Source organism: Oryctolagus cuniculus, chromosome 3 (genome assembly GCF_964237555.1).
Source record: "Oryctolagus cuniculus chromosome 3, mOryCun1.1, whole genome shotgun sequence".
NCBI lineage: Eukaryota > Metazoa > Chordata > Mammalia > Lagomorpha > Leporidae > Oryctolagus > Oryctolagus cuniculus.
In genome coordinates, this window is record NC_091434.1 from 27,482,600 (window position 1) to 27,495,659 (window position 13,060).

General features: G+C 35.3%; 1 protein-coding gene across 7 annotated transcripts in view; it reads left to right on the forward strand.

Moving 5' to 3' along the window:
- The window catches only part of ERBB4 (erb-b2 receptor tyrosine kinase 4), a 1,263,146-nt gene that overhangs the window by 498,646 nt on the left and 751,440 nt on the right, over positions 1 to 13,060 (forward strand). The gene's annotated exons all lie outside the window — the stretch shown is intronic.

Here is a 13,060-nt window from a genome sequence, read left to right on the forward strand (position 1 = left end):
TTATAATTAAGTTTTTGGCAAGGAAGCTATTAAAAGATTATGGGAGACTTTAGTGTCTGTTTTCTTTAATTTGAAAAGCAGAGCATCATAGACAAGGGAGAGGAAGGGAGAATAATTGATCTACCACCCACTGGGTCACTCCCCAAATGGCCAGAACTGCCAGGGCTGGGCCAGGTGAGGCCAGGAGCCAGGAATTTCACCTGAATTTTTGACTTGGGTGGCAGGGACCCAAAGATTTTAGTCATATTTTGTTGCTTTTCCAGGCAACATAGCAGGAAAGTAGAGGGGAAGCAGAGTAAGTAGATAGGACTAAAGCACCACTCTCATATGGGATGCCACCATCACAAGCCAAGACCTAACAAACTGTGCTGCAATGCTGGTCCCATGAGAATTCTTATGCCAATAAATACAATAAAAGTTTAGTCATCAGCAAAATCTAAACAGCATATACTTTAATTTTAAGGCATATCAAATTGCTTCCTCAGGAACCCCAATGATAATATTGAGAGGATGCATATTTTTTCTTTGGTCAAAACCAATTAGTTCACTGGTAATGTTAATTGTGTCAGTGATGCTGTAGTATGTTGAAAATAATAGATATTAAGAATAAATAATGAAACATTGCTGACAGGCATGATGGGAATAAAAGTAGATATAATTATGGTGGGTGCACCAGAATTTGGTAATTTCTCTTAGTAATGAGATCTTTAAGTCCTTTTAATTAATGTCCCCACGTCCAGAATATTTTATGTGTATTATAAATATGCAAATGCTGGTAGCCGGCGCCGCGGCTCACTAGGCTAATCCTCCGCCTAGCGGCGCCGGCACACCGGGTTCTAGTCCCGGTCGGGGCGCCAGATTCTGTCCCGGTTGCCCCTCTTCCAGGCCAGCCCTCTGCTGTGGCCCGGGAGTGCAGTGGAGGATGGCCCAGGTGCTTGGGCCCTGCACCCCATGGGAGACCAGGAAAAGCACCTGGCTCCTGGCTCCTGCCATCGGATCAGCGCGGTGCGCCGGCCGCAGCGCGCCGGCCGCGGCGGCCATTGGAGGGTGAACCAACGGCAAAAGGAAGACCTTTCTCTCTGTCTCTCTCTCTCACTGTCCACTCTGCCTGTCAGAAAAAAAAAAAAAAAAAAAAAAAAAAAAAAAAATATGCAAATGCTGGTTATAGCATTATATCTAATAGCAAAAAGAAAAATAGGAAAAAAACCAAAATTTAGTTGAAATACATGATTAAATAAATTGTGGTCTACTTATAATAGAAAACTGAAGTAATGAAAAGGAATAAAGTAAATCTGTACAGACTGATATGGATAGATAATTATACTGAATGGAAAAGAATATATATATTTTAGAAATCAATTTTTTTTTGACAGGCAGAGTGGACAGTGAGAGAGAGAGACAGAGAGAAAGGTCTTCCTTTGCCGTTGGTTCACCCTCCAAATGGCCGCCGCGGCCGGTACACTGTGGCTGGCGCACCACGCTGATCCGATGGCAGGAGCCAGGTACTTCTCCTGGTCTCCCATGGGGTTCAGGGCCCAAGCACTTGGGCCATCCTCCACTGCACTCCCTGGCCACAGCAGAGAGCTGGCCTGGAAGAGGGGCAACCAGGACAGAATCCGGTGCCCCAATTGGGACTAGAACCCAGTGTGCCGGCTCCGCAAGTTGGAGGATTAGCCTAGTGAGCCGTGGCACCCACCTAGAAATCAATTTTTATACTTAATTTCATTAAGAAAATAGTATTCACATACTATTATTAATATCTTAATGCCAGTTAGGAATAATTAGTATTATAATATTAATAGACTTATTATTCATATTTGTAAGTCTAATATTTGTAAATAAACCAAAAATAGAATGAAAGAATTATTCACTCAACTGTAAGCTGTGAATATCTTTGGATATAAAGATTTTAGTGAACTTTTATATTTCATGTTCTGTAATTTGGTATGATTGAAATTTGTGATTAGCCTAGTGTAAAAATACATATTTAATTTTACCTTTGCTGGTAATGGGGAATTACCTGCATTGTGTCTTTAAGTTATTTACAGTTGTGTACATATTGAAAGACAGTGCACAACACCAAAAGAACCTAGTCAGCGTCATGTTCTAATCTCAGGCACAAGAAAGAATTCACAGATGAGACAAAGACAAACGTAGTAGAAGAACAAGATGTGTTTTCATGCAAAGCTTATGTACATACCCAAGAAATGAATATGGACATGAACGCATAGGAAGGTGGTTTCTGGAATGCCATGTTTTTATGATATATATATAATATGTAATATGTATGTACATATATAGTATATTATACATAGGTACACACATATATATATAAGTGCTTATTATAGCATATCTAATAGCAAACATTGAATATTCATAATGAGTGGAATTTGGGGCAGGGCTTGAGTATTGACCATTTTGTTGCCCATTTTTGAAAATCTCAGAAGTGCCATGGCATCAGGCACTTTAAAGGAGTAGAAGAGTCAGCCTGGGTAATTTTTTTTATAATAACATTATAATGAATTAATGATCACTTCAGGGACACAGCCATGAGGCATATTGGTTATTTTTGACCAATGCTGGTTCTAAGCAGTGGTTTTGCAGAAGATGCAGAGTTTCACTTCATAGAATGAGATGTGTGTATGTGTGTATGTGTGTGTGTGTGTGTGTGTGTGTTTTGCAGAGTGGGGGGGTGCATTTGACAGTCTTGCCTACACCACCCAAACACACAGAAGCTGATGACCTCAGGTCCTCTTTATTAGCTACCTCCTGGCCTCATCAGTCAGGCATATATGTATAATTTATGGCTGTAAAGCATGTGTTACTATATCCTTATGAAGGTTTTGAAATTAAAACTGAAACCAAAAAGAAGTTCTAAAATGAAAAATAATTAAAATAGTTTAAAAAAGCAAAATTATACATATAATTGCTGGGAAAAAACAGAAATGAAATTTAGTTCATGAAAATGAAGTGGCCTAAGTCTATATCTGTGATGAAAATTATCACATATTTGCAATAAATTGGCAAATAATTAATATTAAATACTTGGTAATGCTATTTGACTATAATATGATTATGTCTGATTATCAAGAGAATCGTTTACCACCTTTGGAATTATTTTCCTTTATGATGAGCCTGTTCTTATATTACCCTTTGTCAAGAATATTGTGGTGGAATTATCAAGATACTTTTTAATATGGCTGAATGTCAACAGAATAATAGACTTTATTCTGAGACAAAAACAAGGTAACCAGCATTTAAACATTTTCTGATATGAGAACATAATATCATTATTGAAATATTAGAATTTGTATGGAGAAGGGAGTTATGAAGTATTACTGTTCCCTTTTCATTGTTTATGAAATGTAAGAACTATACAGAAATGTGCACCCAACATTAATGTACAATTCATGAGTTATCACAAAGTGTAGAAGTTAAGAAATTTAACAGGACCAGCTTTACTAAGTCTCTAGCTTGTTCCTGTCAATCACTATTTTCCTTCAGAAGAGTAACTACTGCCCTGACTTCTAAGAATTGGTTTAATTTTGCCTGTTGTTATTATGTAATTTGAGTTGTATGTATTTCTTTCTGACTTCCTTCTTTTACACAAGAATGTTTGGTGATTTTCATTTATGTTGTTGCTTGTAACAATCCTTCATTAATTTTTAGTGCTGTGTATTATTATATTATGTAACATGTAAAAGAGAAATTAAAAAATGTTTGGAAAATTAAATCAAATAGAAGCTTATTTTGGTGCAATGTTGAAATACATGCAGGGTTTTCATATTATGTATTTTCCATGTGCTATTTGACGACCTCTCATATACACAAGTGTGCTTCCAAAAGTTCATGAAAAGTGAAATTAAACGATAAGTATTTTAGGGGTGGACGTTTAGTCTGCTGGTTAAGACACATAGGTCATGCCAAATTCAATTCCCAGCTCTATCTCCTGACTCTAGATTCTTCTGCTGATACAGACCCTGAGAGGCAGTAAGTGATTGCTCAAGTATTTGGGTCCCTACCAACCATGTAGGAGACCTGGACTTATTTTCTGACTCCCAACTTGAACCCTAAGGCAGCCCTGCTTGTTGAAGGCATTTGGGGAGTTAATCAGTAGGTAGGTGCTCTCTCTCTGTCATCTCTCTGTTTTTCTCCTTTCTCCCCCTGCTTCTCTTACTGTCCATATCACTTTAAAATATATGAATACTTTTTAAGAATAGAATTTATTTGGTGCAAAACATTTTGAAGTCCATGTATGGTTTTTTCCCTGATTCACATTTTCTGTGGACTTTTTGAAGATCTCTCTCCCATGTATTGTGTGTGCATGTGTGTGTGTGTGTGATGATTTACTCATTATTTCCACTGTTGATGGACATTTGAGTTGTTCACAGACTTTGTGCATTATGACTAATGCTTCTATGACTATTTTTATATATGCCTTGTAGGACATGTGTCTTTTAGGGATATATTTAAAGGAATTTATTTGAATTACTGAATCATAAGGTATAATTAATCAAATTTTAGTAGATAATGACAATTTTCTTCCAAAATAGTTGTACTAATAATATTTTTACAGGACTTCCTATTGCTCCATATCTTTGTTTTATTGATCATGTTAATTCTATACAGAATAAAAGGTATTTAGTGGTAATTCATTGAGGTTTTAGTTTGCATTTTTCTGATTTCTAATTAGATTGCATATTTTTCACATAATTAGTAACCAGTTAGATATCCTATTTTTCGACATGTTCTCTCAGATCTCTTGTGCACTTGTATTTGATGTGTCCTCTTTTCCTTATTGACCTGTAGAACTAGTTTAAATACTTGACAGCAAACCCTTTGGAGGTTACACGTATTATAAATATGTGTTCTCTTTCTCTGGCTTGCATTTTCACTCCCTTAAGCTGTCTTGATGAATGAACATTTTGAGAGTAATGTGGCTAATATTAATTGATAGAAACCAACTGTTTTCCCACAAACCATTCTTGAGTGAACACTTTTGTTTCTGTGAGCTTGAACACAGGAGTCTATTTTGCAGAGAATAAGCTGCTTCTTGACTTTTACCTCACAGACCAATGAGCTATAATAAATCTTTTAAAAAAAACTTTAGTGTCTCTATTTTAATTCCTTGTAAAATATATATATTTTACCTATATAATTTATTATATTTAATTATTGTTTACTTTTTTCCTCATGATACCAGAAACCAACTTATGAGGGAGACATCATATTTCATTCATTTTCGATATACAGTCATTTTACGATTGCTTAAAATAGGCACTTAATGAATACTGTTAGATTAAATTGAACTTATTTAGTCCCATTTAACATATGGTAAATCAAATAGGGCAAAGCATCTCTCATTCATTTTTTATCTCTCTCATGATTTAACATTTTAGGCTTTATATGGGAGATAATTGTCAAATAAATAAATAAATAATCTAAAAAGTCAAAGTAATTAGAATCTGAAGTGCAAAATATTTAAAAATGATATTTTGTTAATTTGAAATGTAAACTGTGATTTGAATTAGGTTAATACAACTCTTCAAAAATATTTTATATATTGTTAGATAACATTAATCATTAATAAATCAATTGATATCTACAAAATATTTTTATTCTTTCAGCATTTGTTTCTTAACTGTTTAGCCATTCATCTTAAATTTTTTATTTTACTTTATCTTAATAGGCATAATAGATTTAAGATTCATTAAACTTAAAATCAAACTGAGATGTATTTCTAACTACTGAGTTCCAGCATGATGAGATTTTATCAAAAATATAGCAACAGAAGTAGCAATATTTAAAATTTAGTTTTTAGCCAAAACTTCACTGTCCCATCAGTGAAGAGAATTTTTCATGTAGATCCTTAGCAGTTAAATTTAAAAATAAATGAGATCACACTAAAAGGTCTTTATAGTAAGTTCTATGGCAGCTGCACAAATATTTTACCCTTCCATTCAGTTGATATTTATGAATAGTATACAAAACCAAACAATGCAATAGTTTATTTGCATCTGAGAAATTTATAAACCACATAAGTATTTAAGAAGTTGAAAATTTTATTTCTTCTACCTTCTTTTCCAGACATGACTTTGATTTTTTTTTTTTTCATTCCTATTGGCTCTGAGATAAACCACACTCAATGAGACAGACTAACTATATAGATGAGGTCTAATATTCAGTTTACTCCAGGTGACCCAGCTATTCTGAGAAAGGCTGAAGGCTATTTAATAAAAATGCCTAACCTGTAATTAACTCAATAATTCTGTAACTTTTCCCCTTTTCATCCAAATTGCACTATATCATTATAATTCTTATATTAAATATTATATTCCAGTGTCCCAAGACAGTTATTGCATGAAAAAGTCCTCAATAGACTATTCCAATTAAAGAATTCTTAAAAAATAAATATAGCTTGTCTTATAAATGAGAATTGGATTAACTAAAGCCATTAATTAGTACCTCTTTTTAAAAATCCTAGGAAAGAATTTTGAAGGGCATAGCACTTTAATATTTAAAGTGCTTTAGTTTTAAGAAAATTTTCTTAACCTTTATACTCATTTCCATTATGTCTGAGGAGAGAGGTAGATGTATTATGGTGAACACAGACCTATAATTAAAACCAAGGCTTGGATTTGAATGTTCTATAATTTAGCGATGAATGAACAAATTAATACTGCCCTAAGGTGGGTTGCTCCTAGAAATTTCCAGCACACTCTGACCAGCATATTTCAAGCAAAGTTTAGATTATTTGATGAGAGGAGAGAAGACTGAGGTCCAGAGTAGATGGGTGGGTGAGGTTCAGAATTCCCAGACTTGGCAGCCTCCTAGAATCACCTACAGAAAGGCTTAAATTAAATTCCTGGGATCCATCTCTAAAACACTACATTGGTGCCTGGTTATGAGAGAAGATGAGCTTGAAAAACAGACACCAAATAGATCCTTAAATATCTCTTCAAAATTTAGTTTGCAAATATTTTTTCCCATTCTGTCGGTTGCCTCTTCACTTTCCTGACTGTTTCTTTTGAAGTACAGAAACTTCTCAATTTGATGCAATCCCAAATGTTAATTTTGGCTTTGACTGCCTGTGCTTCTGGGGTATTTTCCAAGAAGTCTTTGCCAGTACCTATATCTTGCAGGGTTTTTCCAATGCTCTCTAATAATTTGATGGTGTCGGGTTGTAGATTACTTAATATAAAATTGACTTTCAGCAATGGATTAGTTAACCTTTTGAGTAGGCTGCTTGTGTTCATTCTATCAGTACCTTTCTTACAGTAATTGTAAATGTTAAAATGCAAGCTTATCATCCTCCTCTACGAATAACCCAGATGAATCCTACAATCTTGAGGTGACTACCAATTGTTCTTGAAAAAGGTTGAAATCCTTAATATTCTAATCCTTCCTTTGTTTGGTTGCAGATTTCCCTTCAACCCCATCAACACTGATCTCCTTAAGTCTCAAAATTCTTTTTACCTTCCTCCCACCACAGAGAATATTCCTCTTTCCTTGGGCTTTATGTGCCTAAAGATTTTCTAATTCCCCTACTTCTTTTTCCTAATTTCTCTTTAATCAGTGGTAAGCTCAGTTCAGTAATTATTTCCTCAAAGATTCATCTTTCAAACTTCAGTGATTTTTACATTCATGCTTTCATAGAGCACTAGTTGCAGCTTCTGAATATACACTCATTCACTTAATCATGTGATTAAACTCTATTTCTAAGAAATTCAAGCTTCATGAACACCGAGACTTTTCTTTACCTTTATACCTCCAAACTGAGCATACTTAACTAAATATCTGTTGACTTGAGTGGCTTAATAACTCAATTAGAACAGCCAAAGTTAGAAATCGTAGCTAAAACTGAGTAGCAGAGGGAATTTGTGACAAACTCTGTAGTTTATCATAATGAAACTCAACAAGCAGATCTAAAGCAGTTATTCAGAATTCTAATGAAATGAGTGAATTCTCTTGTCAAGCCCTCTTAGTAACTTGCTTTGGCAAAGACACAACTGCATGTGTTTCATCCCAGATGAAATGTCACCTCTGTCACTTTTTCACTCAGTTATATCCTGTACTATAACAGGTGCCTCTGCCAGAGAGGGAGTACATTGTGAATTCAGGAAGATGAAATAATGAGAATTTGTGAATTTAGGCAGTTAAGCATGGAGAATTTTCAACACTCTACTTCTGCCACATGGTATGCTACCACGGTGTATAGAACAAGACGACTTAAACTGTGCGTTAACACAAGATTCTCTTAAGAAAGCATTATTAAAAAAGCATTTAAGAAGCAGAAATATATTCTGTTAATCCCAGGTTAGGAGATTATCCACCAAGTTTAGTAGAAGTAGACTGGAGTTGTAGCTTCTGTAGTCATTACTCACTGTTGGCTTGAATGCAAACATTTGGCGGTGAGTACCTAAAAAAACACTGTGAACAGTAGGATTTGAAGTCAGAAATAATTTTAATCTAAACCTCGCTATTTTAGCTAAAATATTTAATTTCTCTGAGCATACTTTCCCCTTTTTGTGAAGTGAGAATCCCAATCACTACTTCATGATGTTGTTGAGAGAATTAAATATAAAAATAGATAAAAAGTAACTGTCCTGGCTGGCAGATTGTAACTCTTCAATACATGTCTACTGTCTTTATTAACACACTCCGACAGGGCGAAATGACTTTACCAGTTTAGCAAAGTAGACGTCCCTTTCCTTCCATTAATCAAATTACCAGGAAAAGAATATTTAGTCAATGTAGACAATTACTTCAAATGGCATATGTTTCACCATAATAGCCTTAAAACAGCACAAACTGCTGTCATGACAAAAACCAGAAAGACAAATGACATACTTTGTGGATCTATTGTTAAAGTATTCTTTCTCATGAATAAATATTTTGATTGAGCATTTTCTGAAACTACATACTTTAATGTGGTAGTTTATAGCTTTTAATGATTTTAACAGTGATGAAACATTATTGTCTTTTGTGCTTAAAAACTGCATTCATGAAAATGCTACCACCTAATTATGCAAATGTCTCCAAAACCTTAAAGCAGCATTACCTTGTAAATGTATTAGCTCTCTGATTAGTGTCTATGGCTACTTCTTTCACGATCTGCCTCTGTGTATTGCTCTGACTATAGTATCTCAGAAATCAATGCATATTGATTTCAAACTGTTCCTGAGGGTTTTTAAAAACTTCTCTGTCTGCATTAATTGAAATTGTTTCATACCCATACAAAGGTCAGCTGTGACTTAGAAGAAATATAGTTATGGATTATAGAGACCTTTGTTTAGCAAATATTTTTATACAAAGTGTTATTATTTGCAGCAAGAAATGGTCACTATGATAGACAAAGATATGGATTCCAAAGAAAGTATTTTTAGTGGCTATTCTTTCTCAATACCACCTCTCAACGATATATGTAGAAATTAAGGTCTGAGGCCGGCGCCATGACGCAGTAGGTTCATTCTCTGCCTGCAGTGCCAGCATCCCATATGGGCACAGGTTCAAGACCCGACTGCTCTTTTTCCAGTCCAGCTCTCTGTAATGGCCTGGGAAAGCAGTAGAAGGTGGCCCAAGTCCTTGCGCCCCTTCACCCACGTGGGAGACCAAGTGAAGCACCTGGCTCCTGGCTTTGGATCTGCACAGCTCCGACCTTTGTGGCCATGTGGGGAGTGAACCAACAGAAGGAAGACCTTTATCTCTGTCTATCCCTCTCACTGTCTATAAGTATACCTCTCAAATAAATAAATAAAATATTTGAAAAATAATAAAGAACTTAAGGTCAGTGACTTGCTGTTTAGTCAGGATGGTCTGGATGCTGTTTAGTAATAGAATTAATTTATTTATAATTCCATTAAATACTATCACCTAATCAGAATCATATATAATTATAATTTTGAAATAAAAATATTAAAAATCATGAAAATAAATTTAATTGTTCACATTAGAAGAAAGGGAAACATTCAGATATGCATATGTGAAGAAAAACTTGTAATGCGATTAAAAATCTATGAAAGGAAATATGCTTTATTGTAAGGTAAGACTGCCAAATGCATGATTTTGACATGATTGATTTATAAAAATATAAATATTTAATTTGAATTTTGAAAAAGACGGTATTTATTTGTGAACTCTGAGATCCAGTCAGTTGATCTATGTGTCTATTATCTTGTGCTAGTGTCATACTTTCTTAATTATTGTAACTTTTTAGCAAATTGTGAATTAAGAAAGTTTGAGTCCTCCAATTTTTTTAAAGTTATTTGGAGTTTACTGTGTCCCTTGAATTTTATCATTGACTTGTGCATTTCTGTAAGAAAACCATTTTGGATTCTGATAGAGATTGCATTGAGTATATATGACGATTTAATAAGTTATCTTAACAATACAGTTTCCAATTAGAGAATATGAGACAACTCTATGCAAACTATTAATTTCTTTCAACATTGTATTTCAGTTTTCAATGTGGAAATCTAACACCTATTTTTTTTAATTTTAACTAATTTTTGTTGCTATTCTAAATGGAATCGTTTTCTTAATTTCTTTTTTGGTATCTTGGTATATTGTCTTTTATTTAGAAATATTTCTGGGCTGGTTGATTAATTGTAAGATCGTTTGTGCATATTCTTCAGATTTCTCTTCTGTAAGACAATATGACCCATAAAAAGGCTTTTCCTCATTCCAATCTAAATGTCTGTTTAGGAGAAACCTAACTTTCCTGACTAGAACCTCCAGTGCAGTGTTTAATAGAAGTGACAAGACTTTCTTGTCACCGACCTCAGAGAGCAGGGGTTCTTTACCATTTACTAGTTCACTCTCCAAATTTCCACAAAAACTAGGGCTGGGTCAGACCAGGAGACTGGAACTTATTCCAGGTCACCCACATGGGTGACAGCAACTAAAAAGCCTGAGTCATCATTTGCTACCTCCAAGGATCTGCATTAGCAGAAAGCTGCATAGGAAGCAGAGCTGTGACTCGGATCCAGTCACTGTGATATAGGATGTGGGTGTCCCAAGCAGCATCTTAACCAATGTACCAAGCACCTGCCCCTAAATTATTTTCTGTTCGTGTTTTTCCATGAGTCAGTTTTTGTAATTTGCATTTTTCTATGACTTTGTAATTTTCATGTTATCTAATTATAGACATAACATTTGTTGATTAAATTCCTTTTTATTTTTATTTCTGTAGGACTGATAGTGTCTATTCTTTCAAATCAAATTTTAGTAATTTGAGTCTTCAATTTTGTGGTTGTGAATCATTCTACCTTAAGGTTTGTCAATCCTATTGATCTCAAAGAAATCTTTCTGTTTTGTTAGTTTTCTATTTTCCGTTTTATTTATTTCTACCATTATCGTTATTGTTTTCTTCTTTTTGTTTGTTGCAAGTTTTCTTTGATTTTCTTTTAGTTTCTTAAGATAAAAAGTTACATTACTGATTTTAATTGTTTGTAATTTTTTCCTATAGATGTTGAGAGCTCTGAATTTCTCTATAAGCATTTTTTGAGGTCCATCTGTTAAGTCTTAGTATTTTGTGTTGTTTAAAATCCATCTGAAAGTACTTTATTTTTTTAAGATTTTATATATTTATTTGAGAGGCAGAATTACAGACAGATAGAGAGGGAGAGACAGAGAGAGAGGTCTTCCATCCACTGGTTCACTCCCCAAGTGGCTGCCAAGGCCATTGCTGGGCCAATCCAAAGCTAGGAGCCAGAAGCTTCTTCTGGGTCTCCCACGCAGGCACAGGTGTCCAGGCACTTGTGCTGCCTTCCACTGCTTTCCCATGCCATAGCAGAGAGTTGGATTGAAAGAGCGGCAGCTGGACACGAACCAGTGCCCATAAGGGATATTGGCGCCTCAGGCAAAGGCTTACCCTACTATGTCACAGTGTCAGCCCTTAAATGTACTTTCTAATGTTCTTCTTGATTTCTTCTTCTTTGACCTACTGGTTATTTGTGAGTGAATTAATAATTTCCATGTTTTTGTGAATTTTCAAAAGTTCTATGACTGATATCTAATTTTACTCCATTAATGTCAGAAAACATACTTCATATAGTATTTCTTTTTTTTAAATTATGGGACTTATATATGATCTATTCTACAGAATGTATCAAATGTATATGAGAAGAATGTTAATTCTGTTAGTGGATGACAATATCTGCAGGTGTCTAAATCTAGTAGATTTTGGTGTTGGTTTGGTCTTCTATTTCCTGTTGAATTTCTACCTTGTTGTTGTATCCATCCTTGGAAGTGATGTGTTCAAGTTATCTGTTGTTATTGTTGATTTGTGTATTTCTTACTGTGACTACAAGAGGGCTCATCTTCAAAATATCTTTTTTTTATTTTTAAAGATGTATTTATTTATTTGAAAGGTAGAGTTACAGAGAGGCAGAGGCAGAGAGAGACACACACACAGAGGGAGAGGTCTTCCATTCACTGGTTGACTCCCCATATGGCTACAATGGCCTAAGCTGAGCCAATCTGAAACCAAGAGCAAGGAGCTCATTCTGGGTCTCCCATGGAGGGGCCCAAAGAGTTGGGCCATCTTCTACTGCTTTCTCAGGCCATAGCAGAGAGCTGGATCGGAAGTGGGGCAGCCTGGACTGTAACTGGTGCTCATATGGGATGCCAGCACTGCAAGTGGCAGCTTTACCTGCTATGCCACAGTGCCAAACCCTCTTTTGTGTTCTAAATTTCTGGCTCTGCTTTTGTATTGTTTAAAATGAGAGATACCATCCTCTTTTTCATTTCTGTCTACAAAGATCTCCACTGTTTTTAATTATGGAGTTCTGCATTCTCATCCCAAAGGCAGAATTATAGATCTCTTTACCATCATGGCGTGTTTTTCTGTCTGTAGAATTCCTGGGCCGCTTGTACTGGAGCCGAGGGCAGGGACTGCTTTTCCTGGAGACCTCCTCCCCTGTCAGTGTACAATGAAGGGGGCTACCAGTCCCTTGTCTCAGCTTGCCATGCCCTGGAGGTTGGAACATGGAGAGCTATACAGGCCCCAGTTTTATTATCCTGCAACTTGTTGGGTAAAGCTGCTGTGTGTCACTGGGAT